The 13245-nt window shown below is 40.1% G+C and overlaps 1 non-coding gene across 1 annotated transcript; it reads left to right on the top strand.

Annotated features, from left to right (window-relative positions):
- The first annotated feature begins 7569 nt into the window (after positions 1-7569).
- Positions 7570-7672, top strand: LOC149830160 (small nucleolar RNA R71). Its single transcript, XR_016433995.1, has one exon. It is a non-coding gene; the product is annotated as a small nucleolar RNA R71 (small nucleolar RNA).
- Positions 7673-13245: the final 5573 nt, after the last annotated feature.

Genomic DNA, 13245 nt, shown 5'->3' with positions numbered 1-13245 from the left:
AACAAAACCTATATCTAACGTGCTGGTCTATGCACGAATGCTACTCTAAGGTTGAACCAAAAATAAAAACAAGAAACACACCAAAAATAACAAAAGAAAAGCAACACTCACTTTTGGTTTTAGCTAGAAGAGAAGGAAGAAGAAGACCTACCTTTTGGAAGATCGGACGACCGGGGGGATGAAGAAGAGCGGACCGTGGCTGGAGATGGACGTCCTACACAGTTCGAGAATGCTGTACACCAAAAAACGGCACCTTTGCAGCTGCTACACGTTGGAGATCCACCGACGGTGGAATGTGAGCCGATTCTCGATCGGAGGGAGTAGAAAGCCGGATGGAGGTAGGGCCGGCTCACCTTGGTGGTGTGTTTCGCACTCCCGCCCAAGGTTAATGGTCTCCACCTCTGCTACACCTGCAAAAATACAGAAAAGTGGTGAAAAGACAGCAAGGAACAAGAAAGAAATGGAAATGAACAAAAGAAAGATCGAAAATATGCTTGAAAATCAAGCATAGACCGGTCTTCAATGGCCAACACGTGGGGGAGATGGAGAGGAAGGAGTTGCTGGAGTAGATTCACTGCAAGGGGCGTCCAAACACAGCCAAAGACGCCTAGGGTTCTTTAAAAAAAACTATTTATAGTTTTGACATTTTTCAGAAAGAAGGTTAAAAAAATAAAATTTGCTAGGCGCCACTTTCTGGGGGGTTTTCATAAAAACTTTTTGAAATGGATATGTATAGGCGTGTGGGTTGGGTTTTGGGCTTTCTAAGAGTTGATCCAAGGTCCAATTAACCTAATTGGGTCGGATATAGATCCGATCCACCTCGAAATTCGTGCCCAAACACTGAAATAGCCATAACTCTCTCATTTTAACTCTGATTTTTTTGAAATTCGAACCATAGCCCCTTACTATCAAAACACATCTAAACATGGGTTTAAAACCTTAAACTTGATACAAAATGCATGAAAAACTTGTTTACATGATGTGCATTTCATGCATCATCAAATACCCCCATGCTTGAATGTTTGTTAGTCCCTTAACAAACCCTAATCATGATATGCACTGAAGACAAGAAATGCTAAGCATGAATGCATAATACTAACTCACTTTCGTAGGAATCACGGTTGCATTTAGCGTATGCAACAAGCCCTTTAAACCCCTAGCTTACACTAGTGGACGAGTAAGGTCTCGTGAGGGTTTGCAGAGATGCTACCCACAAACATCAATGAAATGCGAGGATGATTTTTAAAAAATATGAGGCTCTTAAGAATGCAGTTGGAACGAATATTTCATGTAATTGACATTCTCAAAACAAGTTTAAAAATCTCATGCCGCCACAGTAAAAATTCTTTTCCTTCACTTTTCTAATATTGTAGCTAGTTCATGATTTTTCTCTGAAAGTCAAGTATTCTCATGTTTTACTCATTTATTCTCACTTGTATATTTTCTGCACAGTAATACACATATATGCCTAAGCAATGAAAATTTTCTCATTCAGCACATTCTTTTTTTCTCATTTTCACTCTTTTTTTTCAACTTTTGATCTCTTGCGCATTCTTCTCATATGAGCACTATTTCGAATAGAAAGTTTTCGTGACCCGTGTAGCGAGCTTTGGGTCAGTGACTCCCAGGCTGGCCAACCTTAGGGCACTAGATACAAAGTATCCCTCAGACTTAATTGCTCGAGTCACTAGACCTTCTATTCTAATAGTTTACGTATAGTCTGTCTCTCGTCATGTGCAATGTCTCTATCTCTTAGGCTTTCTATGCAGTCCATGTAACAAGCTTTCGAACCGGTGGCTCCCAAACCAGCTGACTTTGGGGCACCAGGTGTAAAACACCCTTCAGATTCTACTTACTTGAACTACAAAGGCCACAGATATCGACTTAGACAAGAAGATGATCTCCTTCGTTATCCTTTTCGTTAAGATATTCAAACACTTTATCTCGTGTCTGAGTTCCACTACTAGGATTCACGAAGACATCAACAACTAAACGTAGCTCTATTCTTTTAAACTCATTTTTCAAACACATCTTTCCATTGCTTATTTCTTTCAGAAAACATACTGTGCATACTTATACTAAAGTGATTCAAATTTTTCTAACAATCAAATACTATCTTTTCTTTGAATTTTCTCATGAATAACTACTCTATTTGACTCAGTTCAGAAAAAATAAAAAATTTTATGGGGCTTAAAAATTTATAAACTGTTAGATTATGCCAAAAATAATCATGTATGCTACAACTTATTCTCAAATGCCTACTTAGATTACCAGTCATACAAAAAGTTTTGAAATTTTTGTGTGCATGCATTTAAACCACCCCCTCATGCTTGAATGACACTGTCCCTAGTGGCATACAAAATAAGTAAAAATATAATGCACATGCACACTAAAAGACACTGACAAAAATATGGGAGAAAGGATAGATACAACCTGATTTGCTCTGAGCTTCTGAAGTTGAATTTCATCTGATCTTTGAATTCTTTAAAAGCACTTCCATGCACCTGGTAACTGATACACTAAGTGTTAGATTCATCCTGCATACATCAAAACAAATGTTAGCACATATGAAATGAAATACTGAATAAAGAAAAACCCTGAAATGAAAAACAAATTAATGTACATATGATACATCCCTCTGGTTGAATCCTCATGCCTTCGTGAGATGCACTATCTCACACTCACCATCCTGCAAGACATCTGAAATAAAGGGCTTCAGTCTTTGCCCATTTACCTTGAATGTACCTTGGGTCATAGGATCGAATAATGTCACTGCTCCATGGGGAAATACTTCTTTCACGATGTAAGGACCTGTCCATCTCGATCTCAACTTTCCTGGGAATAAATGCAAACGAGAATTGTATAGCCACACTTTCTGATCTGGTTCAAACACTTTCCTGACAATATGCTTATCATGAAATGCTTTCGTGCGAGCTTTGTATAATTTGGCATTCTCATACGCATCATTCCGGAGTTCCTCTAATTCTGAGAGTTGCAGTGCTCTCTCTTTGCCAGTCTGGGTGAGGTCAAAATTCAATTTCTTGATAGCCCAGTACGCTCTATGCTCTAGCTCGACAGGAAGATGGCATGCTTTCCCGAATACAAGGCGATACAGGGACATACCAATGGGAGTCTTAAATGCAGTTCTATAGGACCAAAGTGCATCATCTAAGCGCTGAGACCAATCCTTGCGGTCCGGGCGAACTGTCTTTTCTAAAATTCGCTTAATCTCCCTATTGGACACTTCAACCTGTCCACTAGTTTGCGGATGATATGGAGTGGTGAATCTATGATTGACAGAATATCTTCTCAGAAGAGAAGCTATCTGTATATTCCTAAAATGTTTGCCACCATCGCTAATCATCGCACGTGGCACCCCAAAATGACTGAAAATGTTGTGCTTAATGAACTTAAGCACTACTTTGTGATCATTGGTCTTGGTTGCCACAGCCTCGACCCACTTGGACACATAATCAACTGCCACCAGAATGTATAAATTTCCGAATGAAGGCGGAAATGGTCCCATGAAATCAATGCCCCAAACATAAAAAATCTCGACTATCAAAATCGGAAGCAAGGGCATCATGTCCCTCTTGGACATGTTCCCAATCTGCTGGCATCGTAGGCATCGCCTACAGAACTCATGAGCATCCCTGTGGAGTGTGGGCCAATAAAATCCTGACTGCAAAACCTTTGCAGCCGTCTTCCTACTACTAAAATGCCCTCCACAGGCTAATGAATGGGAAAAATTCAGAATGGACTGGTACTCCTCCTCTGGAACACATCTCCTAATGATCTGGTCTGCACAGTATTTGAACAACTCTGGTTCATCCCAATAATAGTGCCTTACATGAGATAGAAATCTCTCACGCTCATTCTTGTTCCAATGCTCAGGTATCTGCCTCGAAACCAGATAGTTCACAATATCTGCAAACCAGGGTAACTGCGGTGTACTGACTGACATGATCTGCTCGTCGGGGAAAGAATCACTGATCGGTTTCTGATCCTGCGTGGTCTCCACGATCAGTCCGGAAAGATGGTCTGCTACTACATTCTCGCTTCCCTTCTTATCTCGAATCTCGAGATCAAACTCCTGTAGTAGTAGGACCCAACGAATCAATCTCGGTTTGGTGTCTTTCTTATTCAACAAATATTTCAATGCAGAATGGTCAGAATAGACAACCACCTTCGAACCGAGTAAATAGGACCTGAATTTATCCAATGCAAAAACTACCGCAAGTAGCTCCTTCTCTGTCGTAGTATAATTCATCTGAGCATCAGACAGAGTTCTACTCGCATAGTAGATCACATAGGGCTTCCTATTAATGCGTTGTCCTAAAATGACCCCCATAGCGTAATCGGATGCATCACACATAATCTCAAATGGGAGAGTCCAATCTGGAGGTCTCAAAATAGGTGCATTAATCAAGGCCTCTTTGAGAATCTCAAAGGCCTTCATACAATCCTCACCGAAAACAAATGGCTGGTCTTTCTCTAATAAAATGCAGAGCGATCGAGAGATTTTGCTGAAATCTTTTATGAACCGCCTGTAAAATCCCGCATGCCCTAAAAATGATCGAATATGCCTCACAGAGGTGGGTGGAGTCAAACGGGAAATGGATTCCACCTTCGCTCTGTCAACCTCAATACCACGCTTGGACACAATGTGTCCTAGCACAATCCCCTCCTGGACCATAAAATGGCTCTTTTCCCAACTTAGGACGAGATTGGTCTCCGCACACCTACTCAGTACTCGAGCAAGTTTTTGGAGGCAATCTTCAAAAGAAGAGCCATACACTGAAAAGTCGTCCATAAAAACTTCCATCACATCATTAATCATGTCCGAGAAGATAGCAAGCATGCACCTCTGAAAAGTAGCCGGGGCATTACAGAGCCCAAACGGCATACGTCTAAACGCGAAGGTGCCATAAGGACATGTAAGTGTGGTCTTCTCCTGGTCATCAGGATGGACAACTACCTGATTGTATCCTGAATATCCATCTAGAAAGCAGTAGTAGCTCTGCCCTGTGAGTCTTTCTAAGATCTGATCAATGAATGGCAATGGGAAATGATCTTTCCTAGTTGCCACTATCAGCTTCCTATAATCGATGCAGACTCGCCATCCTGTAGTGGTCCTCATCGGAATTCTCTCACCCTTCTCGTTCTCAACCACAGTGAGTCCTGACTTCTTCGGCACAACCTGAATCGGACTGACCCACTGGCTATCAGAAATAGGGTAAATGATTCCGGCATCCAACCACTTCACTACCTCTTTCTTAACCACTTCCTTCATGTTGGGATTTAGCCTTCTCTGCATATCCCTAAATGGCTTGACTTCCTCATCACAATGGATTCTATGCATGTAGAATGAAGGATCAATCCCCTTCAGATCAGCAACTCCCCAGCCAATCGCTGCCTTGTGCTCTCGAAGAATAGTCAGCAATCTCTGTTCCTGCTCCTCAGTGAGCAAGGACGAGATGATCACAGGCAGAGTCTCATCATCTCCGAGGTATGCATACTTGAGTGAGTCTGGTAAGGGTTTCAGCTCAAGTTTCGGAGGTAACTCGATCGAAGATTTGGCGGGGGTTTCCGCAAGTGGTGGAAGAGGCTCCCTGACCGCTCCCCAAGGTGGTCTCTCTGACGACACTCTAGACACATCTACACTATCTACACCGCTATTCTTCTCTATATGGTACAAATCTAAAGAATCCTCAGTAATGTACAACTCGGGCTGCTCCTCCACTAACTCCTGTGCAATGTCTACATGAAAGCAGTCCATGTCTCTTGCTGGTCCCATCGCGGCATTGAAAATATTCAGCTTGACCTTTCGATTGCCGAATGAGAGATCCATGGCTTCGGTCCTACAGTTGATGCACGCATTGACAGTCGCCAAGAATGGTCTGCCTAAAATAATTGGAGTCTGGTGCTGGCTGTCTACTCCTTCCATATCAAGAATAATGAAATCGACTGGAAAATAAAAGTCATCCACCTTAACTAGCACGTCTTCCAAGACACCTCTCGGTACCTTGACAGAACGATCTGCCAGTTGAAGTGTAATCGGAGTCGATCTCATCTCTCCTAGCCCGAAAGAATCAAAGAAATACCCGGGCAGAATGTTCACGCTTGCTCCAAGATTGAGCAATGCACGTTCTATCCGGATGTTCCCTATAGTACAAGCAATGATAGGGGCTCCAGGGTCTTTGAGCTTTGGTGGTGTCTGATGCTGAAGTACTGAACTCACCTGCTCAGTCAGATGGACCCTGTTAGGAACTCGCTCTCTAGATTCCCTCTTCTGCGTACATAGCTCTTTCAGGAATTTGGCATATGCCGGCACCTGCTGAATCGCATCGAGCAAAGGTAGGTTGATCTGCACATGCTTGAAGATGTCAAGCATGTCCTGAATCTTCGCACCTTGCTTCCCTCTATATCCAGGAGACTCTAATGCTTTGGGATAGGGTGGTGGGGGAATATACTCTGTTGGCTCCTCCTCTTTGTGAGAAGGCTCAATCTTATCCTTCTTCTTCTCTGAGGACGAAGATGATGATGATGGAGATGGGGATGATAATGATGGCTGAGCCGACGTAGGTGAAACAATGGTCTCTGGCTCCTCTATCTTCTCTCTACTCTCTCTCTCTGCTCTCGACGTGATACTCACGTCCACTCCTCAGGGCCATAACAGATTTGGCCTGCTGCTGTGTCTCAGTATGAAACATGCCACCAGTCATCTGGTCCTTGCCCTTCGGGTTCATGACAGCCTGACTCGGCAATGTACCCTCGGGTCTCCTACTAATAGCCTCAGCTAACTGTCCCATTTGCGACTCCAACTTCGCAATGGACTGCGTATGTGAGCTCAAAATCTGGCTACACTTCTCGAAGGCGTTCTGATTAGAGGTTTTCACCTCTTGGAATGCCTGGAGAAGTCTCTCCTCAAAAGATGTCTGCGGGGCAGACTCCTGCTGAATCGGGGGAGTGACAGAAGAAGAAGAAGACTGAGAATAGTCCGGTCTTTGAAATGACTGAGTAAAAGATGGCTGCCGAACTGGCTGAGAGGATGTAGGCATCTGCATGGAAGACTGTGGATTCTCCCATGAAAAATTGGGATGGTTACGCCAACCCGAATTATATGTCGATGAAAATGGGTTATTCGGCGGTCTGACGTAACCCTGAGCTGCCTGAACTTGTTCTTGAACAAATTCAGGGTACTGAGCTGCCGAAGGGCACTCAGTGATCTCGTGTGCCGGACTAACACAAAGAGTACACACCTGCTGTGTAGTGGATGGTCCTGAGAGAAGCTGGTCCAGCTTCTGAGCAATCATGTCTACCTTGCACTGTAGTGCAATAGATGGACCAATCTCAAGAACACCAGTTTTCTTCTGAATGCTGGGTGTGGCTCTATCAGAATGAGAGCTCGAAGCATGGTGGAGTGAATTCTCGGCCAATGTATCAAATAGCCTCCATGCTTCGTCCTCGCTCTTCAGCATGAATGTCCCTCCACATGAAGAGTCGATCATCTGACGATTCTTGTCAGACAATCCATCATAGAAGCTCTGCACCAGTTGCCATTTCGGCACCTGATGATGGGGACATTTCCTGAGGAGATCCTTCATTCTCTCCCAGGTCTCATGAAAGCGCTCACCATCTAGCTCTGAAAAGCTAGTGATGGCTCTACGATATTGGTTAGTGCGACCAATGGGAAAGTATTTCCGAAGAAACTCCTGTTGCAACTGATCCCGAGACTCTATTTCTACAGAATCTAAGGACTTTAGCCAATACTTGGCTTTGTCCTTCAATGAAAAGGGGAATAGAGTCAACCTCAACGCATCATCATCGAAATTCTGTATCTTAATAGTAGAACAGATTTCGAGGAATTCATCTAAATGTCGGTAGGGATCCTCATGACTAAGGCCATAAAAGGATGGAAGCATCTGAATAATGCTGGCTTTAATCTCATAATGCGGCGCTCCTACATCGGGTCTCCGAATGCAGGATGCCTGAACATAGTCTGTGGGAATGAAGTATTCCCGCAGAGGGCGTGAAAGAACTGGGGGTGGAGGTGGAGGATCCATGTCAACCATTGTTGCCGAACTTCGATGAGAATGTAAAATTCTCTCTGGGTTGTCAACAAATGGGTGTAATGGGGTTCCTAGACCTCGTCGACCCTGCATACACTGGTACTAAGACCAGATGTAAGCGAACGACCTAAATCTAAAAATAAAAAAAATAAACTAACACAGATACTAAAATGTATATAAACAAATAACAACAACTAAAAACAAACAGATATGCTATCTTGCTATGTCAGAATTCTATACTAAATAAATAAGTAACAAAGTAAACTATTCTAAAATGCTAAAACAAATAAATACAGAAAATCACAAACTATGTTTTTTTAAAACCCACCTGTCTAATCGCTCCTTGCAGAATGATAATTAAGTGAATCCTAAAAAGAACAATACGTGAATCCTATATTTACTAACTATGTTAATCCTATATTCACTTACTAATCCTACTAAGTAAAAAGAAAACAACTAATTAACTAACTAAAACAAATTAATAAATCAAACTCTAAGGAATATAATAATTAATTCGCCGTTCCCCGGCAACGACGCCAAAATTTGGTTGATATTTTGAAATGATCTTTTTAAAACAAATTTTTTTTCAATAAACTTTGGAAAATCGTTAACCAAAAATATAAAAACCGACTTTCCACCAAGTGGTAAGTACGGGTCGAATCCTCAGGGAACAGGAATTAATCACGATATTTCTAGAAAATTTAATTTATTAATGACAATTGTCAATCTACAATTATGAAACTAATACAAATACATTTAATCACTAAAATGAAAATAAACAAGCAACTACTTCTTCTGCTCCACACCAAGGGTATTTCCGTCTTTTTGCCAATTATTCGCTCCTCGCACTTGGAAGATAACCCTGGAAATTAAATATGCTTTACCACCTAAAAATGCAGAAAAATATAGAGTTAGTATTCTATTCTAATAATGCAAACAGTAACTAACACTAATTCTAATTTTACGAAAATAATAAAACAAATGCTACTTATCAAACAAAAATTAAATTAAATACTAAACTAATTCTAAAATTAACCAAATTACTTCTACTAATTCTGTATGATGATCATGAAACTCCTAAAATGCAGCAACTAATGAAAACAGGCCTAAAATGCCGAATCTAAGGAAATTACGAAAATGCCCCTAACTAGTGCAAAATAACTTTCTGAGAGGTTATCGGAAAACCACTGTTTGACAATGCAAACGAGATCCGATTTTCCCGAAATTTGTTCTGTTCTGCAACTGACAGATTAAACAAACTGACAGTTTTTACAGAATTGAAAAACAGTATCTGAAACTCCAGATATAAGCGTTTCAAGTTTGGGAAAAATCAGGATATCGAAAGTCCTGTAATTTGAAATCCAGAAAAAGCGACCAAATCAACTCCGAATGAGCTGAAATTTGGTCTGCAGTCAAATAACACATCAATAAAGTGAATAGAACAAAAATTTTTGGAAAACACAAAATTTTTGCACAGAAAATAATGCTGGTGCGACAGGAAAAAAATTCGGGTTTTTATTTGAGTGCACTATTCACTTTATGAACCTATTTAAACACTATCAAATGCAAATTACACCTAATACAATCTAAATGACATTGAATAACAGTGAATATGCAGATGGTTATTACGAATATGCTAAATACACGACAAACAAAACACGATAAGCAACTTATGACTAGAACTACGTTAACTAACAATGCAAATGAAACTATGCTAAACACTAAGATGCAATCCGTCTACTACGTAAATAATATCTAACTACCAATCAAACAAGCACAAACACATTTCACACATACGGAACAAATACGATATACGTACACACACTTCTACCCTAAAAAGAAATTAAATAAAGAAACTAATTAGTATAAAAATCAAAAGAAATAATACTAAATGAAATTAATTCACTAAAGAACAAATGCTGGGGTTTGGGTTCACTCGGTTGAGTCAACGAAGCTTGGTTGTGACTTGGGTAGGTTCGGTTTGGTTTAGGTAGGCTCGAGATATGTTTGACTCGACTCGAACTAATGTGGACACGACTAGGTTTGGCCTAACTAGTTGGGTTCGGTTGACTTAAGTGGACTCGGTTTAGGCTTAGCTAAGGTTGGGTTAACTTGGCTAAGGTTAGGTCTAGGTCTTGGACTCGAACTAAAGTTAGGTTTTGACTTTGACTTAGGTTAGGCTTGACCTTGACTGGGGTGAGTTGACTCACTAGGTTCGGATTGGGTTAAGTAGGGTAAGATAGAGTAGGTTGACCTAGACTTAGGTTTGGTTTGACTCGACTAGACTTGGCTAGGGTTGGTCCTGGTCTTGGCTTTAAGCTAGACTCGGTTTTAGGTTGACTTAGTCAACTAGGTTCGGGTTGACTTAGGCTCAACTAAGTTTGACCCAACTTAGGTTTGACTAGGCTCGAATGGGGTAAGGTAAGCTCGGTTGACTCACTAGGTTTAGACTAGGGTTTGACCCGAGTTAGGTCTTGGTCTTGGACTCGACCTAAGCTCGGTCTTGACTAGACTCAAGGGTTGAACTAAAGCTTGACTAGGGTTAACCTAGACAACTGAGGTCGGTTAGAAGGATAGGCACCCAATAAAAAGTCAAAGATAATTTTGGAAAAAGGAGAAGTCCAAAAATCGTCCTTCTAAGGGGGAGTTACAACCTTTAATAGCTTTAAAGTCCCCTTTGGAAAAAGGAGAAGTCCAGCCTAGAGAATCTCACGAATTTTTTTCTTTCCAAAACAGAATTAAATTGCAATTACTCCTTTCTTGGTAAGCCAAACCGTCCAACCTAGATAGTTACACAATTTTGGTTTTCCAAATAAGAATTAAGAACAATTAATTATTTCTTGAAATCGTGGACATCCAATTTGGAAATTGAATTGGATTTCAAAATGGCTTTTCAAATCTCAATTTGTAACTCCCTATTACTAGACAATCAAGATTTAATTCCTTCTTTAAATACCCCACACGATTTTTGAAACTTAACTCTTTCCAAAACTTTCCAACTTTCAATGCCTTAATTGCCTCCCTTCTCCAAAATCGCCAACTTCAATTGGCTCTACTTTCTAAACTAAAAGAATTAAATCTACCTAGGGAATAAAAGGAATTAAATGGAAAATCGATTTCCTAGGAGTTAATGCTAACCTAATTCTCAAAACCTACTTAATTAACCCCTAAAAACGGATAGGAAAGAAAACCCTAATACATTGAACCTAGACACATTCCTAACTCAACTAATGACAATTAAGACTTTCTAAAAAAATCGACCAAGAGCTCAAGGGGAGCTCTAATGGCTGCACCTTGGGGAAGAAGAAGATCCACACGAAAATAAAAAAAAATAAAAATATAAATTAACAAAAAGAAATAAAACTAAATAACCACTATTTTGATAAAACTAAATTAGAAAATAATAAAAAGGACTCCTAATTACACAATTGCTAACAAGAACATCACTATGCTGGAATTAAAAACATGAAGAAAAGAAAACTTGATTTTTTTTTGTAATTTTCTTTAATAGACTCAAAACACAAAAACAAAAAAATGCTAAAAACGATTATTTAGAACTAGCCTAAACGAATGAAATGAACTAACACGACTATATACTGCTGTTAACACCCAAAACACACAGCAACTACACGGTTTACCAACATCAACACATACATTTAACAAAAATACAAAGATCGGCTAGAATAATCCTAGCCGATTTTTTTTCTTTCTTTTTCAAAAATAAAATCAAAACAAGACACAAGCACAACCCACGAATAAAATGAACTAAAATGAAATTTTCTAATGAGATTTTCAGCAAAACAACACAATACACATGATGGACGAAACAAAAATATCAAAACAAAAAATTATTTTTGTGAAAATCAAGAATCGGCTAGAATAAGTCTAGCCGATTTTTGGATTTTGCTTTTTTAATTGAACACAAAATCATAACACACAACCAAACGATTAAAATGAACCAAAATGGAAAATTTTTATTGGATTTTCTGTAAAAACTCCACAATGAAACACGTTGGAAACAAAAACTCAAATCGGCTAGAAAAACTCTAGCCGATTTACACGTTTTTCTTGGAAAACAATGAGAATCGCTAATCAAACATGAAAACAATAAAACAAAACCTATATCTAACGTGCTGGTCTATGCACGAATGCTACTCTAAGGTTGAACCAAAAATAAAAACAAGAAACACACCAAAAATAATAAAAGAAAAGCAACACTCACTTTTGGTTTTAGCTAGAAGAGAAGGAAGAAGAAGACCTACCTTTTGGAAGATCGGACGACCGGGGGGATGAAGAAGAGCGGACCGTGGCTGGAGATGGACGTCCTACACAGTTCGAGAATGCTGTACACCAAAAAATGGCACCTTTGCAGCTGCTACACGTTGGAGATCCACCGACGGTGGAATGTGAGCCGATTCTCGATCGGAGGGAGTAGAAAGCCGGATGGAGGTAGGGCTGGCTCACCTTGGTGGTGTGTTTCGCACTCCCGCCCAAGGTTAATGGTCTCCACCTCTGCTACACCTGCAAAAATACAGAAAAGTGGTGAAAAGACAACAAGGAAAAAGAAAGAAATGGAAATGAACAAAAGAAAGATCGAAAATATGCTTGACAATCAAGCATAGACCGGTCTTCAATGGCCAACACGTGGGGGAGATGGAGAGGAAGGAGTTGCTGGAGTAGATTCACTGCAAGGGGCGTCCAAACACAGCCAAAGACGCCTAGGGTTCTTTAAAAAAAACTATTTATAGTTTTGACATTTTTCAGAAAGAAGGTTAAAAAAATAAAATTTGCTAGGCGCCACTTTCTGGGGGGTTTCATAAAAACTTTTTGAAATGGATATGTATAGGCGTGTGGGTTGGGTTTTGGGCTTTCTAAGAGTTGATCCAAGGTCCAATTAACCTAATTGGGTCGGATATGGATCCGATCTACCTTGAAATCCGTGCCCAAACACTGAAATAGCCATAACTCTCTCATTTTAACTCTGATTTTTTTGAAATTTGAACCATAGCCCCTTACTATCAAAACACATCTAAACATGGGTTTAAAACCTTAAACTTGATACAAAATGCATGAAAAACGTGTTTACATGATGTGCATTTCATGCATCATCACAACACATTTATTTAATCTTAACTACATCACTAACAATAAACAAATGAATATACTACCCTGC

This window comes from Nuphar pumila, chromosome 8 (genome assembly GCF_984573655.1).
Source record: "Nuphar pumila chromosome 8, dmNupPumi1.hap1.1, whole genome shotgun sequence".
Lineage (NCBI taxonomy): Eukaryota > Viridiplantae > Streptophyta > Magnoliopsida > Nymphaeales > Nymphaeaceae > Nuphar > Nuphar pumila.
This window is presented reverse-complemented; position numbering and strand designations above follow the sequence as displayed.